This window comes from Sinocyclocheilus anshuiensis, unplaced genomic scaffold (assembly GCF_001515605.1).
Source record: "Sinocyclocheilus anshuiensis isolate Anshui unplaced genomic scaffold, SAMN03320099.WGS_v1.1 scaffold143, whole genome shotgun sequence".
Classification (NCBI taxonomy): Eukaryota; Metazoa; Chordata; class Actinopteri; order Cypriniformes; family Cyprinidae; genus Sinocyclocheilus; species Sinocyclocheilus anshuiensis.
This window is the reverse complement of record NW_015548197.1, coordinates 681109-697618: the sequence shown is the minus strand read 5'-3', so window position 1 is coordinate 697618 and position 16510 is coordinate 681109. Positions and strand designations below refer to the sequence as shown.

At 35.6% G+C, this 16510-nt stretch overlaps 2 long non-coding RNA genes and 1 pseudogene across 2 annotated transcripts; 1 reads left to right on the top strand and 2 right to left on the bottom strand.

Annotated features, from left to right (window-relative positions):
• LOC107653198 (pleckstrin homology domain-containing family G member 4B-like) overlaps positions 1-11890 on the top strand; it is an 82408-nt pseudogene extending 70518 nt beyond the window's left edge.
• Positions 11891-12609: 719 nt separating this feature from the next.
• Positions 12610-13557, bottom strand: LOC107653208 (uncharacterized). Its single transcript, XR_001630194.1, has 3 exons — positions 13439-13557; positions 13223-13327; positions 12610-12780 (listed from the first exon to the last, which is right to left on the bottom strand). It is a non-coding gene; the product is annotated as an uncharacterized LOC107653208 (long non-coding RNA).
• A 144-nt stretch (positions 13558-13701) lies between these two features.
• LOC107653209 (uncharacterized) lies at positions 13702-14607 on the bottom strand. The gene is made up of 3 exons (XR_001630195.1): positions 14489-14607; positions 14273-14377; positions 13702-13830 (listed from the first exon to the last, which is right to left on the bottom strand). It is a non-coding gene; the product is annotated as an uncharacterized LOC107653209 (long non-coding RNA).
• Between the last annotated feature and the right edge of the window lie 1903 nt (positions 14608-16510).

Genomic DNA, 16510 nt, shown 5'->3' with positions numbered 1-16510 from the left:
CATCATTACTCCAGTCTTCAGAGTCACATGATCTTCAGAAATCAGTATAATATACTGATTTGCTGCTCAGGAAACATTTTTGCTTCATATTTTTGTGAAAACCATGATACATGCTTTTTTTGTTTGTTTTTTTAGGATTCTTTAAAAAAATTGAAAGTTCAAAAGAATAGCGTTTATTTATTAAAGAAAACTTTTGTAACATAAATATATTTCCTGTCACTTTTGATCAATTTATTATAGTATTACAGTATAACATATTATTATATAAATATTTATACATTATTATTATGTTAGTACATGTAAAATATTTATAAATAATTACAATTATATTCTATTATATTTAATGATATATTATAATTGATATTATATTAAATTTGATTATATTTATATATTTACTATTATATAAACATTAAAACATTACTATTGTTGTTTATTGTTCTTTCCAACATTAAAAATGTCCTTACCGTCACTTTTGATCAAGTCCTTGCTGAATAAAAGCATTAATTTCTAACAAAAAATAAATCAATAAAACAGCAGTGCACACTGGTCTTCTGCATTCAGATGCACTGCATTCAGAAAGCGTTTCTGTCTGTAGATTAAGGACTGGTTCGACACAGAAGGAGAAACGCAGCTCCTGCAGGCTGAATCTGTGGACGACTGCAGTGAACGAATCCAGCAGACACTGCAGAGTTTCAAAGCTTTTCTCTCCGAAGCAAACGTAAGTGAAAGTGTAGAATCTTTATGATGCGCCGCTACAGAAGTGACTTCAAAAATGTAAAGATTAAACCTCAACTTTGCCATCAAAATCAGTAAGAGGTTAAAATCTGTAGTGTTTAATCTTGAAACGTGTTTCTGGTTAAATATCAGGAGCGAAAGCATCAGGCGACGATGCTGGTGTCTGACGCGGAGAGCGTTCAGGGGCCAAACTATCCCGAGACGGAGGTGTTTCACAGGATGGTGTCCGTGTTTAAATCCAGTCTGGCTGACTCTGTGTCACGGGCCGAGCGCTGCTGTGAAGAGCTGGGGATGATGGTGTACATCTGCCACTTCTGTGAGAGGGTATGGAAGCCTCTTTCATGATAATAATTAGCAGAAAATTGAGAACCAGTGGCTCAAAAATTATTCTCTTCCAGGTTTTAAGACTACAGACTGAACAACTCTGTAGTCCTCCTAATTTAGTGAAAATCGTGAGATCATGCGTCCACCTAGTGGAGTGTTATACGCTATAACTAGTCAAAAAGTAATTTGCCTTCCTTCAATAATTACATTTGGCCATTTAAACTAGGAAATAATCTGTTTTGGTTAGGACCCTTTCTTAACTAGAAAGCACATGACTCCTCAGATTTCTGAGCCATTTTGAATTCAACTTCCAAAAGACGGAAGAAAAAAAAAAAAGATTTTGTTGAAATTAAATTCCAAAATTATTAAGTTACAAAATTAATGTTGCTCTGAAGTTTCGCCATTTTGAAGCCAAAACTTATGTGATTCTTGCAGATCCAAGACGTTTTGTGTTGGGCTGTTGGGGGAATCAGACCAAAATTTTACAAAATAGAAATTTGTCAATTTATATTTTTGGCCAAACTCAACGAAAGACAACAGCCTCCTTTCTTAAAAAGGCATTATTGGCTCCTTGAAGAACTTTTAACATACATGGAACCTTTCCACTGGACAAAAGGTACTTTATAGTGGAAAAGGGTTCTTTAGATGATTAAAATGCTGATAAAAACATCAGTAATGCACAATTCTATCTTGACTCCAGTCCATCAATGAACTTCTTGTGAAGTGAAAAGCTGCGCGTTTGTAAGAAACAAATCCATCACTAAGGTGTTTTAACTTCAAACCGTTGCTTCTGGCTAAAATACGAGTCCATAATCCATAATAACGCTTCCTCCGTTGCAAAGTCCATCCTCTGTTGAACTCTCACATCAAAATCTACTCACATATTTGTTTAGAGCTGTTTTGGCTTGTAAACAGTGCTTGATCTGTGCAGATTTCTCTCTTGGTTCAGATGAGAGGACTTTTTCACTGGAGGAAGAGTTATTATGGATTATCAATGATGTAGAATTTAGTATGGACGCTAAGGACATGCCCCTACCAATATTCAGTGACTACTGAATTGTCCCTATCAATAATTTTGATCAAACAATTAAATATATGTGTATGTAACCACTGTTGTAATTTCGGCTGTATCTGAAATAGGTCACACCATTGATATTACCTGAGAAGTTCAAGTAAATACGCTAGAAAACCACACGCTTTCAAGGACCTACATTTAATACATAGCTTAAGTGTTTAAAATACGTGCACAGTTGTGCTGAATGATAATGTTTATGCTGTTAAACTGAATGTACAAAGCAATCAGCTGAAATATCCAAGGCCTATTGAAAATGTAAAAAAATTAAATCAAGTTCAAAGCAAAGAACAACATCAAAAATGTTTGGTCTTAAATTAGAATTACAGTAAAATAATACTTTATATTCATAAAAAGGTGAGACACTGTCTGAACTTACCCCAGGACTTTTTTCTCAAATTACCCCACTCCTGCCATTTTAACAAACTTGTATCGTCCAGCAGTTTAGAGCTAACATCATGCTAACAGTGTAGCCTCATATTATAACTTCCTAAAGCACAAACACACGTGTGATATTTTTTCAGATTTGTCTGTAATTGTTCAGACACAAGAAGCATGAGTCCAAAAAAACTGGTTTTGAAACTTAAATGTAGTTACAAATTATCCCATGAGCCTCTCTCTATCACAGAGTGAGTAAAATGGACAACTCTTCATATATTTGTGGTCACATCACCAGTTTCGTTTAAGGTTGTCTAGAAACAAGGGGTGGCTCAACTTACCCCGCTCTCCCCTGTATAATTACTCCTGCTGCTTGACCTCTACGGTGGTTGTCTACTGTTATGTCCCCACCGATGTCAAAATCAAACCTACGCCTCCCCCCTTGTGGATTATGGACTTGCATTTAGCCAGAAGCAATGGTTTAGTTGTTAAAATCATCTTAATAATGGATTTGGTTCTTACAGACATGCAGCTTTTCACTAAAATGTTCTTCACACTAAGAAAAAAATGGAGGGGAACCAAAAATGGTTCTTTTATGGCATCGCTGTGAAAACAGCCTTTTGGAACCTTTATTTTTAAGAGTGTATAGGTGCAAAAAGCCCCTGATCTTATTGCTGTCACGACATTTTTTGTCAACATAATCCTTCCTATGTATGAACTAATTCATAATTGTTTTCAGGCATCAGCCGTGGCCAGCGATTGCAGGCGATTTTTGGAACAGGAGCAACACTGCTGTTCTCCAGATGAAGAGCGCTGGACACATCTTCACGCTTACCTGCAGAAATTAGACGAGTTTTCTCCTGAGCACTTCCAGGACGTGAGAGCGCAGGCCTGTTCCAGCTCCAGAGCTCTGCAGGTGTGGGACGCAGCCTGGATCCACTGCCAGGACATCCGGCGACAGCTGGAGGAGAGACTGGCGCTTCTGGAAGGAGCTCAAACAGCCGGCGGACACCGCTCTGATTGGCCGGAGGTCATTCCAGGTGAGGATGGAGAAGAGTCTATATAAGATAGGGCTGGCATGATATGGAAGCTTGAATAAAAAAATTAAAATGGTAATTGAGACTTTTTATTTAACAATTCTGACTTTTTTTTCATAATTGCCAGTTTATATCTCACAATTGCAAGTTATAAACTCATAATTCCATTTTTTCTCCAAATTGCGTTTACATGATGCAATGCTGACTTTTTTGCATGATGCAATTCTGAGTTTTTTCCTCAGAATTTATAATCAAATATAGTTTATATCTAACAATTACAAGTTATAAACTTGTAATTGCAATTTTACTCATAATTCTAAGTTTACATCATGCAATTCTGACTTTTTTGCTTAGAAATGAGTTATAAACTCGCAATTGCATTTTTTTTCTCCATATTTTAAGGTTACGTTTACACGACGACGGTGTAGTCAAAAATGGAAAAGTTTTCCCTTGCGTTTTTAAGAAGTTTCACATATACACGGCAACATTTTCGAAATGATTTGCGTTTACACATATCCACGAAAACGGCCAAAAACGTATTACGTATGCCAGGCCAGTAGTTGGCGCTGTCACCTTGTTAGTAAACAGTACCTGTAAGAAAGTGAAGATTATATGATGCATATGATGCGTCTCCGCTGTTGGTTGTAATCAGTGCTTGAAGTGGAAAAAAAGAAGAGCCGGTACTCACCCCCCCCATTATTTTTAATAATTCACAATGTATGTATAGTGCCACAATCAATCAATAATTAAATAAAAGTTTTCAATACAAATTAGCACAAGTCAATCTGCGATACCACACAGGACCACAGGGAGACTCCAAAGACTAAACCTACTTTATGGATCCATTCAGAATCGCTAAACCTCTGACCACCTTCAGCCAGAGTCTATTATAAAACACTCTTGCTTTTAAGCCAAATACACGCTGAACAGAATAATTTAATGACATCTGGACGTAAGTCACTATTCTCTCCGCAATCTCTGATGAAATCGGCCATGTTTTGTCTGCATTAGTGCTGTTTTGAACTTACTGTCTGAATTAATTCGCTGGATCCTTGGACTTTCCAGGAGTTTACCGGTTTAAAATGATGTGATCGCAAAAGGCTTCTTTTCATTTTGAAGGTATTATTTTCGTTATAAAGTACTGATTCAAATTAGTAATCAATAATTAATTATGTTTTAATTAATTAATTAATTAAATTATACTACTCTACGCACCTCCCCTGACATGCTCTGGCACCCCACACATAATGGTGCGTTCAAGTCATGTCAGATAGATCGTATTTACGAGTTGAACGCACATGAACGCCACCACAAAGTCGTTATTACGAGTGGGAAACTCGAAATTTTTATTGTAAAGTGATACCTATTGCTCTTTATAGTTCTTTTGCACTTTAATCTGTGTAAAACTTTTAACTTTATACATTTTTCTGTATTGCTTTATTGCATTTAAATGTTCAGTTATTTTTGTTATAAGAAAAAAGTTATTAAACCTGTTATACTCTATTACAGCACTTTTTTTTAAACTAAATTTCAATATCGTGATAATACCGTATACCGTGATAAACGCATTAGCAATTAATCACAACATGAGAATTTGATACCGGCATATAGTTGGTACTGGGTACCGGTGCGTACCGGCCCACTTCAAGCACTGGTTGTAATATTGGTGAAGTAAATTCACACTTTGCTGCAGAAGCATTAGCAAATTCTTGAGCAGCAACAACAGCACCATGTACTCCGCCATTGTTGTGTATGTTTGTTCACGTTTGCCTTTAAAATCGACACGTACTGCACGTTTACATACTGAAAAATTGAAGGGGGTCTGAATACTTTCCGTACCCACTGTACCGAACACGTACTACGCACACGCATGACTTCAGCGTTTTCAAAGATTCCCGTATTGGGTGTTTACACGGAAACGATAACTTTGAAACCCGTTTTCAAAAATATGCGTTTTCAGTCCCCAAAACGACGTTGTCGTGTAAACGAACAGTCAAAACGCATAAAAAGATTCCTGTTTTTGGCTGAAAACGTTGTCGTGTAAACGGCCCCTAAGTTTACATGATACAATTCTGACTTTTTCTCCTCAGAATTCTGAGTTAATAAATTCGCAGTTACAACTTTTTTCTCTAAATTCTGAGTTTATATTATGCAAGTCTGAATGGGTTAATGATTTTACTCTCAATTCGCAATCTTTCAATTCTGTTTTTTTCTGCCATATAATTGTGCCCTTTTTTCTCACAATTGTGAGTTTATATATCACAATTTGGAATTTCTTTTAGAATTTCAAGAAAAAATTGGGTAATGGCAATGGGGTAAGAAAAATAAACGTATTTTCCCTTTAAATTAAGTAAATTTTTCTGATCCCACTTGCATATGTTTTTTTCTTGTTTTAAGCATTAAGTCACTTCATTTTGACAGATTTTTTAGAAAACAAGTAAATGCTTTTCAAGTAAATGTATTTTAAATTTAAGAATGTTTAGATATTTGTACTGGAAAACAAGACAAAAATACTGAGTAGGAAAGTCATGTTTTGCAGTGTAAAATTTCTCATAATGTGAAATAAGATTTTGGTCATTTTTCCGACCCCAAGTACAAGATGATCATGGGATTGTGCCCGATCTGTCAGAGAGCAGTGCGAGTCGGGCGAGAGACAGCATTCATGGCACCGTCACCTGCTTCAACTTCAGATCCAACCACAAAACCAGAAGAGAGTCCAAAACAGCACAGACTGCGAAGGAAAATCCTGCAGACGGCAGCCAAAGAGGCAAAAACATTGGCAGAAAAGCTTCCCAAGAGCAGAAACCCGTCGCAGGGTCGAGTACGGTGGGCTGTCAGTGGTTTCCTTGGCAGAACGCAGCCAGCAGAAACATCAGCAAGGGATCTGAGCTCCACATCACAGAGCCCGTCTTCTGCCAGAACCAGCGGTACGTAAACTCCCGCCACGGCAGCTTCTGCTCTCAGACGGCCGGTGAAGAGACAGAGGGCGCTAGAGACGTCCCTGTATTCACAGACAGCTGGAGAACTGATGGAGAAAACGCTGCACCCATCCCAGAAAGCCCAAACAGAACCATGTGAGTTACACTGTGTTCTTATGCCCATTAATGACACTTAAAGACAATGTGAAATTAAAACTGATACTGTTTACTTTAATGTACTTTAAAGGGTTTCTGGTTTTATGAACATCAGTGAGCATTATTCTAAAAAAAAATATTCTTTAATCAAAATGCACTTTTTCTCTGCTTTTGAAACAACTTTTGATCCATTCAAATCCTAAATGATAAAGCCCTACATTATTTCCCATAGTAAATTCAGTTTTATCTGGAACTGTCATTTTTTATTAATTTATTCAAAATTTAAATAATTAAAAATAAATTTGAAAATTACAATTTAAAAATGTATAAAAATGTTAAATCAAATTTAAATAAAAGTGAATGCATATTTTTGTTATGCTGAATTTAAATGCACTGTGAATAACATTTCATGCTGTCTTTAAATATACAGATGAAACACTGTGAGATGCACTTTGTTTTCTAGATATTAGTTACTTTATGTGTACATACAGGACCATGCAAAAGTTTGGATTTTACAAGAAGTCTCTTCTGCTCACCAAGGCTGCCTTTATTAAGCAAGTCTCAATATTTTTCATGCTATTTCTTTCTTTGTCCAAAAGCTTTCACTGATGTCAGAAAGGTAAAGTTACAGTAACAAGAGCTAATATAGGATTTTAAAAGTGGCAGTACCATGTTAAAGCAGTGGTTTCAGAAGGTTAATTAACTACAATTGTAATTCTAATGGTAAACATATTCATATAAGATAAGCATAATAATAGATTTCTATAATAATATCTGTAATTAAGATCGTAGTATTTCAATAGTGCCACGTATAAAAAAAGGTACTTTTTTTTTAATAAAGGCTGTCACAGCTGATATTTCATTATAGATTTATTTATTTATTTTAGAAATACATTCTTATCTTTATTTCCCGGCAGGAAGCTTCATCGCATCATGGAGGAGCTCCTGCTGACGGAGGTGGAGTACGTCCGCTCTCTCTGCTACATCTTGACTCACTACTTCCCCCTGCTGTCCAGACCGGACGTCCCGCAGGATCTGCGCGGTCAGCGCGGACGCATCTTCGGTAACCTGGAGAAACTGTACGCCTTCCACTGCCAGCACTTCCAGCAGGAACTGGAGGCCTGTCAGGCAGAACCGCTGAGAGTCGGACGCTGTTTCCTCAATCACGTAAGACAGCACTGTGTTTTGATCGTAGTTTCATTTTAAACAGAATATCATTTTAACCTTGCACAAAAATCTATTTAAACAGAAAGAGAGTTTTGGACTTTACGCCCTTTACAGCAAGAACAAACCCCAGTCTGATGCGCTAATCCAACATCATAGATACTTCAAGGTGAGGAACATTTGGTTTATTATACACAAATATATATATATATATATATATATATATATATATACATTTAAACAATATAAAAATATTATACAGTATGTAATACTTTTATATAATGTTTTACAGAATTACTTATTTTACATGTGTATATTGTTAATTATCATTAATATAAATACATAAAATAACAATTTTTGAAAATATACATAAATATACAAATTCAACAATTATTTCTGCATCTCTTGCTATTTCTTCTGAGTTTAATTAACGTAAACGGGAATGAAATGAATCCTCTTTTGTTCCAGCGTAAGCAGATGGAGTTGGGTGACAGCATGGATCTCTCCTCATACCTGCTGAAGCCGGTCCAGAGGATCAGTAAATACAGTCTGCTGCTGCAGGAGATCCTGGATGAATGTGTGCCGGATCAGAGCGGAGAACGAGAGGAGATCCAGGCGGCTGTAGAGGTGGTGCGATTCCAGCTGCGGCACGGGAACGACCTGCTCACCATGGACGCCATCCGCGACTGCGATGTTAGTCGTGACGCTTCAAGTTGGATTTTGAATAATCTGTAAAAAAAAAAAAAAAAAAAAGCAATTCACTTTTTTTTTTCTTTGGAACAAGAATTTTGGTCTTTTTCTCACATCTGAAACTGGTTTTCCAATTTTTCTGTAGTATATACTGTAAGTTGTAATCATGCATTTTTTCTTGTTGTGTTGTTTCTTCAGCTAAACCTGAACGAGCAGGGCCAACTGATTCGGCAGGATGAATTCTGGGTAATTTTCCATAAGAAACGTTCCCTCCGGCGAGTGTTTCTCTTCCAAGATGTCATCCTCTTCACCAAGACCAAAAAAAACAACCGTGGAGATGATGTATATGTTTACAAAATGTCCATCAAGGTATGTGTGAGAATATTAATGTTTCTATTCATCATAGAATCATGAAAAATAAAATGTATCTACATAATATTTGGCAGCACAACTGTTTCCAACATTGATAATAATCAGAAATGTTTCTTGAGCAGCAAAATCAGCATATTAGAATGATTTCTGAAGATCATGTGACACTGAAGACTGAAGTAATGATGCTGAAAATACAGCTGCGCATCACAGAAATAAATTACAGTTTACAATATATTCAAATAGAAAAAAGTTATCTTAAATTGTAATAATATTTCATAATTTTATAGTCAAATAAATGCAGTCTTGGTGAGCAGAAGACTTTTTTCAAAAACATTTAAAAAGAAGGAAAGTAAGAGAAAATGTTAATAATAACTGACCCTAAATATATATTTTATTTTCATGTTTTCCCTGGGAATCAGACCCATTCATTCAGAGTCAAAATTGACAGAAAACCTTGCAAACAGCCAATACTCATTTTCTGTTTTCAAATACAGTTTAATTTGCACACTTTTTATTTCATTTAAAGTTTGCTTAACGTTTGTCTGTAGACCTGTGAGATTGGAATGACCCACTCGTGCGGCGTGAGCGGCCGCAGTTTCGAGATCTGGTTCAGGAGGAGACGGTCTCAGGACACTTACATCCTACAGGCAGAGACACGAGACGTCAAAGAGGCCTGGACCAGCGACCTGGAGCACATACTGTGGGAACAAGCGCTGAAGAGCAGAGGTCAGAGCATATCACAATACAACATATGGGAAAATAGTGCAAATTAGGCATTCACAGACAAAGTTTACATGTGACCTTGGACCACAAAGCCAGTCATAAGGGTCAATTTTTCGAAATTGAGAATTATACATCATCCGAAAGCTGAATAAATAAGTTTTCCATTGATGTATGGGATATGTTGTTAGGATAGGACAATATTTGGCCGAGATACAACTATTTGAAAATCTGGAATCTGAGGGTGCAGAAAAAAAAAAAAACATTGAGAAAATCACCTTTAAAGATGTCCAAATGAAGTTCTTAGCAATGCAAATTACTAATCAAAAATTAAGTTTTGATATATTTACAGTAGGAAATTTACAAAATATCTTCATGAAACATGATCTTTACTTAATAGCCTAATGATTTAATAATCCCAATAATTTTGACCCATACAATGTATTTTTGGCTATTGCTACAAATATACCCCAGCGACTTAAGACTGCTTTTGTGCTCCAGGGTCACAAATGGTTCGAGGTTACTGTACACGTTGTTTGTGCTTGTATGTGTTTGTAGATCTACTGGACTTGATTTTTGTGTTTCAGAGCTGAGGAGACAGGAGAGGTTGTTCATGGGAATGGGTTGGAAACCTTTTGCCGGCATTCAACCCAGAAACACGGCCGTTAGCAATCACGCCGTGAACGGTGATGTCACAGGAAGAGGTATTTACCGGCCAATCACAGGCTGACAATTTGCATGCATATAACTCTGATCTCATAATAATAAACTCAAGGGCGTAAGAACAGTTTGAAAAATATCCTGAAATGCCAGTTATTCTAGTGTATTTATTATGAAAATTTCACGGTTAGGATAAAAACACTATTGCAACAACTACGAATTAAAAATACAAAATTAATGCATACTTTTATCAAAGATGACTTCTATTCTGTTGTCTTTTTTCATCAGGTAGTTTATTTTCTGTCAGAGTCTTGGCACGCAAACTTTACCAGGTGTGGCTTGGGTCATGAATATTAATTACTCTGAGATGTTCACGCTAACTAATCTGCAACAAAATCGCTGAAAGGCAGATGTTGGTTAGCGAACGCTAGCAAGAATATGATTACTGCTTAACACTTGTGCATTTGTTCAACCCAATCCCAGGCTGACAGAAGCTTCTGCTTGATTTTAAAGAGATAACTCACCAAAAAATAAAAATTCTGTCATTTACTGACCCTCATGTCGTTACAAACCTGTATGACTTTCTTCTGTGGAACAAAAAATTAGATATTTTGAAGAATGTTGGTAACCAAACAGTTTTGGGTCCCATTGACTTACAGATGAAAAATACTACTGTATGTCTATGAAAACGGAAGCCTGTTTCTGCCACAGAAGCGAAAATAAAAAATGTAATTAGGACTTATCATCTCATAATTCTGACTTCTTTTCTCACAGTTCTGTGGGAAAATAGCAGAATTGCGAGATATAAACTCAGAATTGTGATATATACAATAGAAAAAGTGAGAATTGTGGAATATAAAGAAAAAAAGATAAAAATTCTCGGAATTCTGACTGACTTTCTCACAGTTCCAAGTTTCCATCTTGCAATTCCAAGAAAAATTGTGAGATATAAACTCAGAATTCTAAGATTTTGTCGGAAACAAGCTTTCATAAAAATCAGTCTTTCTCAAATGCAGACTAATGATCTTCTAAATGTGAGGACATACAGTATAATAGTTGCTACGCCCCTGAAAAAAAGCCTAATTTGTAGATACTTTAGTTTTATTTAATAAACTAAAGCCCTTTTCAGTCATTACCTGAATTTTCCATTACTTCTGACAGAAGTTGTAGGAATACTGAAAACAACCAATCCCTTGGTGTCCAGCCTTCAAAGGGGCGTGGCTTTGCCACGGCCAGATTCGATTGGCTCTGGCAGCAGCACATCAACCACGGGCAGCCACTCATCATCCTCGTCTGGGCGGGGCTCCATGTCACCCAGCGTTTTCCAAGGAAAATGTTACGGTAGCAAAAACTCCTCCTTACTAATATAGGAAAATTAATAGTGTCTGTATAATAAAGGAAAGGCCTGAATAATATCTCTAAATATCTCTCTCGCCGTCCTTTCTTTTTAGATTCCTTTACAGAGAACACAGGTTTATTTAGCTGTGCTGATCATAAATGCCCCACAAGAAGGAGAGCATCTGTGTCGTCACTGCTTCACTCCAGACCTTCAGTTTGTCGGACGTCTCCCACTCATGTTCTTCACTATGGCTCGCCAGCCCTATCCAGGAAGAAGCTCAGTCCACAAACAGATGCTCACGGCTCTCTCAAGGTTGAGAAATGAACGCACATCAGCTCTGCTGAAAACCCAGTGAGCTGCCTGTCTAGGCAACATTTTCAGGCAAAGTGATGCTGACTTATACCACACTAAAAAAGCTGAGTCCAATGTACTCTCTTAAAGGAACACTCCACTATTTTTGAAAATAGGCTCATTTTCCAACTCCCCTAGTAAACAGTTGAGTTTTACCGTTTTCGAATCCATTCAGCCGATCTCCGGGTCTGGCGGTAGCACTTTTAGCTGTAGCTTAGCATAGATCATTGAATCTGATTAGACCATTAGCATCTCTCTCAAAAATGACCAAAGAGTTTCTATATTTTTCCTATTTAAAACTTGACTCTTCTGTAGTTTTATCGTGTACTAAGACTGACGGAAAATGAAAAGTTGTGATTTTCTAGGCCGATATGGCTAGGAACTATACTCTTGGAAAATGACCTATTTTCAAAAATAGTGGAGTGTTCCTTTAAGGCACTACAGGGAAAAACACTGGTTTGTTTTGTTTGTTTTTTTCCATGCACTGGTCAATTTTGAGATTGTGGGCTATTTGTTTCAGACAAGTGGAAAGAAAAAGTCCAAAATACATTATTAAGTGTTTATTTTATGACACTTTATCTATTTGCATCTGTAGATTTCACGTGTCAGTGAGCATTGACATCTGATGCATATATAGATAGTTTCAATTCAGTAGCACAATTCAATTCAGTTTTATTTTAATTAAGATGCTGATCAAACAGTATACAGCAAAAACTAGGATTTGGAACAGAGCTGAAGAGTTTAATACTGATATTTCATCAGGAAAATAATTAGTTCAGATTGAATGTTAATTTGTTTCTTCTGTGTCTACCGCAGTGTCAGTTTGAAGAGCCAATTCGATCCAAGGCATCAACAGAAGTTTAGCTGTGATAGAGGTGAATTACAAACAGTGATTCACTGCATGCTTAAGAGAGACTATATTAATGCAGATCCAAATGATAAAGCTGTATATACAAGTATGTCCAACTTTATCATACAGTTCACTTGCGTAGGTGATATACTGTATACAAGCCACTATATAGCAAATTTCATCTGCTTGATTGCTTTTGCTAAATGAAAAAGCTAAATGCAACTATAAGGCATGAAGATATTAAGACATTCTAAACTGCAACATCACGATTTTCTGTAAAGCTGCTTTGCAACAATGTGTATTGTGAAAAGCACTATACAAATACATTTTACTTGACAAGTACCAGCTCCCTTAATGGGATCATTAAATGTGTGCAAACATTAAATATATGCAATTGATAAATTACACAATTTGTGATTGATACTAATGACGCAACGTTTCCACAGGCATGCTTACATCTCTCCAGAAGCAGTTCACCGATGTCAGATCAGGTTATGAGATGCTCCAACCAGTTAAATCTGCAGGAAACTCATGTCAGGTGTCACTGTTTGGATTCACCTGCTGAAGAACAAACCAGAAAATAACAGATTTCAGATTTTTGTGTGAATAAATGCAGTGAGAAAGAAGAAAAAAGCATAAAACAAGATCTGAGACTGTGGACAAGTTCTTTACTTCCAGTATTGACCATCTGAGAACACGTGTGAGGAACTACGAGGACATTTTCTTGTTCTGGCGGTTCTGGAAAAACAACATAAACATTCTGTTAAAGCTCGACTTATTGTGCAATTTTGCATGAGACAATATTTCTTGATGAACTGTAAAAATGTGTTTTGAAATCAGATGCAATGCATATGCAATGTTCAATATTCCAAATCCACACTCTCAGAAAAAAAGGTACAAAAGCTGTCACTGGGCTAGGATTTGGAACAGAGCTGAAGAGTTTAATACTGATATTTCATCAGGAAAATAATTAGTTCAGATTGAATGTTAATTTGTTTCTTCTGTGTCTACCGCAGTGTCAGTTTGAAGAGCCAATTCGATCCAAGGCATCAACAGAAGTTTAGCTGTGATAGAGGTGAATTACAAACAGTGATTCACTGCATGCTTAAGAGAGACTATATTAATGCAGATCCAAATGATAAAGCTGTATATACAAGTATGTCCAACTTTATCATACAGTTCACTTGCGTAGGTGATATACTGTATACAAGCCACTATATAGCAAATTTCATCTGCTTGATTGCTTTTGCTAAATGAAAAAGCTAAATGCAACTATAAGGCATGAAGATATTAAGACATTCTAAACTGCAACATCACGATTTTCTGTAAAGCTGCTTTGCAACAATGTGTATTGTGAAAAGCACTATACAAATACATTTTACTTGACAAGTACCAGCTCCCTTAATGGGATCATTAAATGTGTGCAAACATTAAATATATGCAATTGATAAATTACACAATTTGTGATTGATACTAATGACGCAACGTTTCCACAGGCATGCTTACATCTCTCCAGAAGCAGTTCACCGATGTCAGATCAGGTTATGAGATGCTCCAACCAGTTAAATCTGCAGGAAACTCATGTCAGGTGTCACTGTTTGGATTCACCTGCTGAAGAACAAACCAGAAAATAACAGATTTCAGATTTTTGTGTGAATAAATGCAGTGAGAAAGAAGAAAAAAGCATAAAACAAGATCTGAGACTGTGGACAAGTTCTTTACTTCCAGTATTGACCATCTGAGAACACGTGTGAGGAACTACGAGGACATTTTCTTGTTCTGGCGGTTCTGGAAAAACAACATAAACATTCTGTTAAAGCTCGACTTATTGTGCAATTTTGCATGAGACAATATTTCTTGATGAACTGTAAAAATGTGTTTTGAAATCAGATGCAATGCATATGCAATGTTCAATATTCCAAATCCACACTCTCAGAAAAAAAGGTACAAAAGCTGTCACTGGGCCGGTACCTTTTCAAAAGGCACACCTTTGTACCTAAAGAGTCCATATTGGTACCTTAAAAGTACAAAAGTGTACCTTTTGAAAAGGTACCGCCCCAGTGACAGCTTTTGTACCTTTTCTTCTGAGAGTGGATATAGACCAATAACCAAATATCTGTTCTGTGATCCTCAAACTTCCTTCTATAACACTGAAATGTTGTGCTTTGTAATTTAATAATTAAATCATAATTTATGCATTTAGCAGATGCTTTTATCCAAAGTGATTTACAGTGCATTCAGACTATACATTTTTTATCAGTATGTGTGTTCCCTGGGAATCAAACCCACAACCTTTTGCGCTGCTAACGCAATGCTCTACCACTGAGCCACAGGAATATTTAGCTCAAAAATCCCAGCATAGTTTATGGGGTTCAGTGAATTTTGAAAATATATACACACAATCGCTTGAAAATAAATTTTGATCATTAATTTGGACTGGGATTTTACACAGATACTTTTTTTCTGTGAAAGTATCTGACTGTTCGTTTTGTGTACTGTAATATACCGGATGTCAATACCTCAGTGGAGAGAGAAAGCTGTACTTTATTATTTAAAAGATTTATAATAAATAAAAGGTCATTATAATTTGCTTTGTTTTGTGTCTTTCTTTAGAAAGCTTTCTTTAGACAGTCAGACGAACAAATATGCATTAGCAGCCATAAAATTCTGTTATTTTAGTATTAATTATATCTACTATGATATTTATTATTTAGAACTTTTTTATATTTTCAGTTTTCATTTTAAAATTTGGTCTAATTTTTTGTAAATTTGCTATGTGCTTGTCATTTTTGCTTTAAAATACATTTATTTGTATTCAGCTTTTAGAAAAGTTAGTACTTCAACTTAAACTGTACTGCTGTTTTGTGTCTGGGTTTTAGATAGACAGGCATTCAGATGAACAAGCATTAACAGCTATGCAATCTAGCATTATTTGAGTATTATTTCTATACTATTATAGAATGTATTAATTTTTACATTTGCTTGTATTTTTAGATTTTCAGTTTTCATATACATTTTTAGTACATTTGTTACATGTTTGTCATTTTTATTAGTTATCTTATTAGATTTTATTAGTTATCTATCCATTCTTTTTATTTTATTTCAGTTTGGGATTTAACAATTTCAGTATGTCAACTAAAATGTATTTCAGTTAGTTGAATTTAAAGTATTTCATCTAATATTTATATTTTATCAGATTTAATTCAGTTTCTGAAAACCGTTTTAGTTGTCAATAACAACACTGTTACACTCAACATTACAGTTTACTTTAAACATAGTCTAGTAAATGAATAAATAAAGTTCTAGTACACATCCACTTATCCAAACAGCTTCTTACCTGATGAAATGAACTGTACTACACGTTTTGCGATGATCTAAATTACAAAGTATCTTCACTACAATGAATGTTCAACCCAATGCCAGAACGAATGTTCAATGCTCTTAAAACATTAAAGCACAACAATTTTATTCATACATAATTAATGGATTTTTTTCTTAAAAATTTTAGTTGGATGTTCGTCTAACATTTTTTAAACATACTACTAAACATACATATACTACTCGTTTCAAAATGTTCAGAGAACATTCAAAAGTAACATTCTTAAAATGTTCGTATAATGATAAAATGGAACGTGCCCGAATGTTTTTGGTAACATTCCCATTAACAAACATTAAAATTTAAAACTGGAGATTTGAATGTTCAGAAATAACGGAAACATTACCAAAAGGAAATATTTTGTTAGC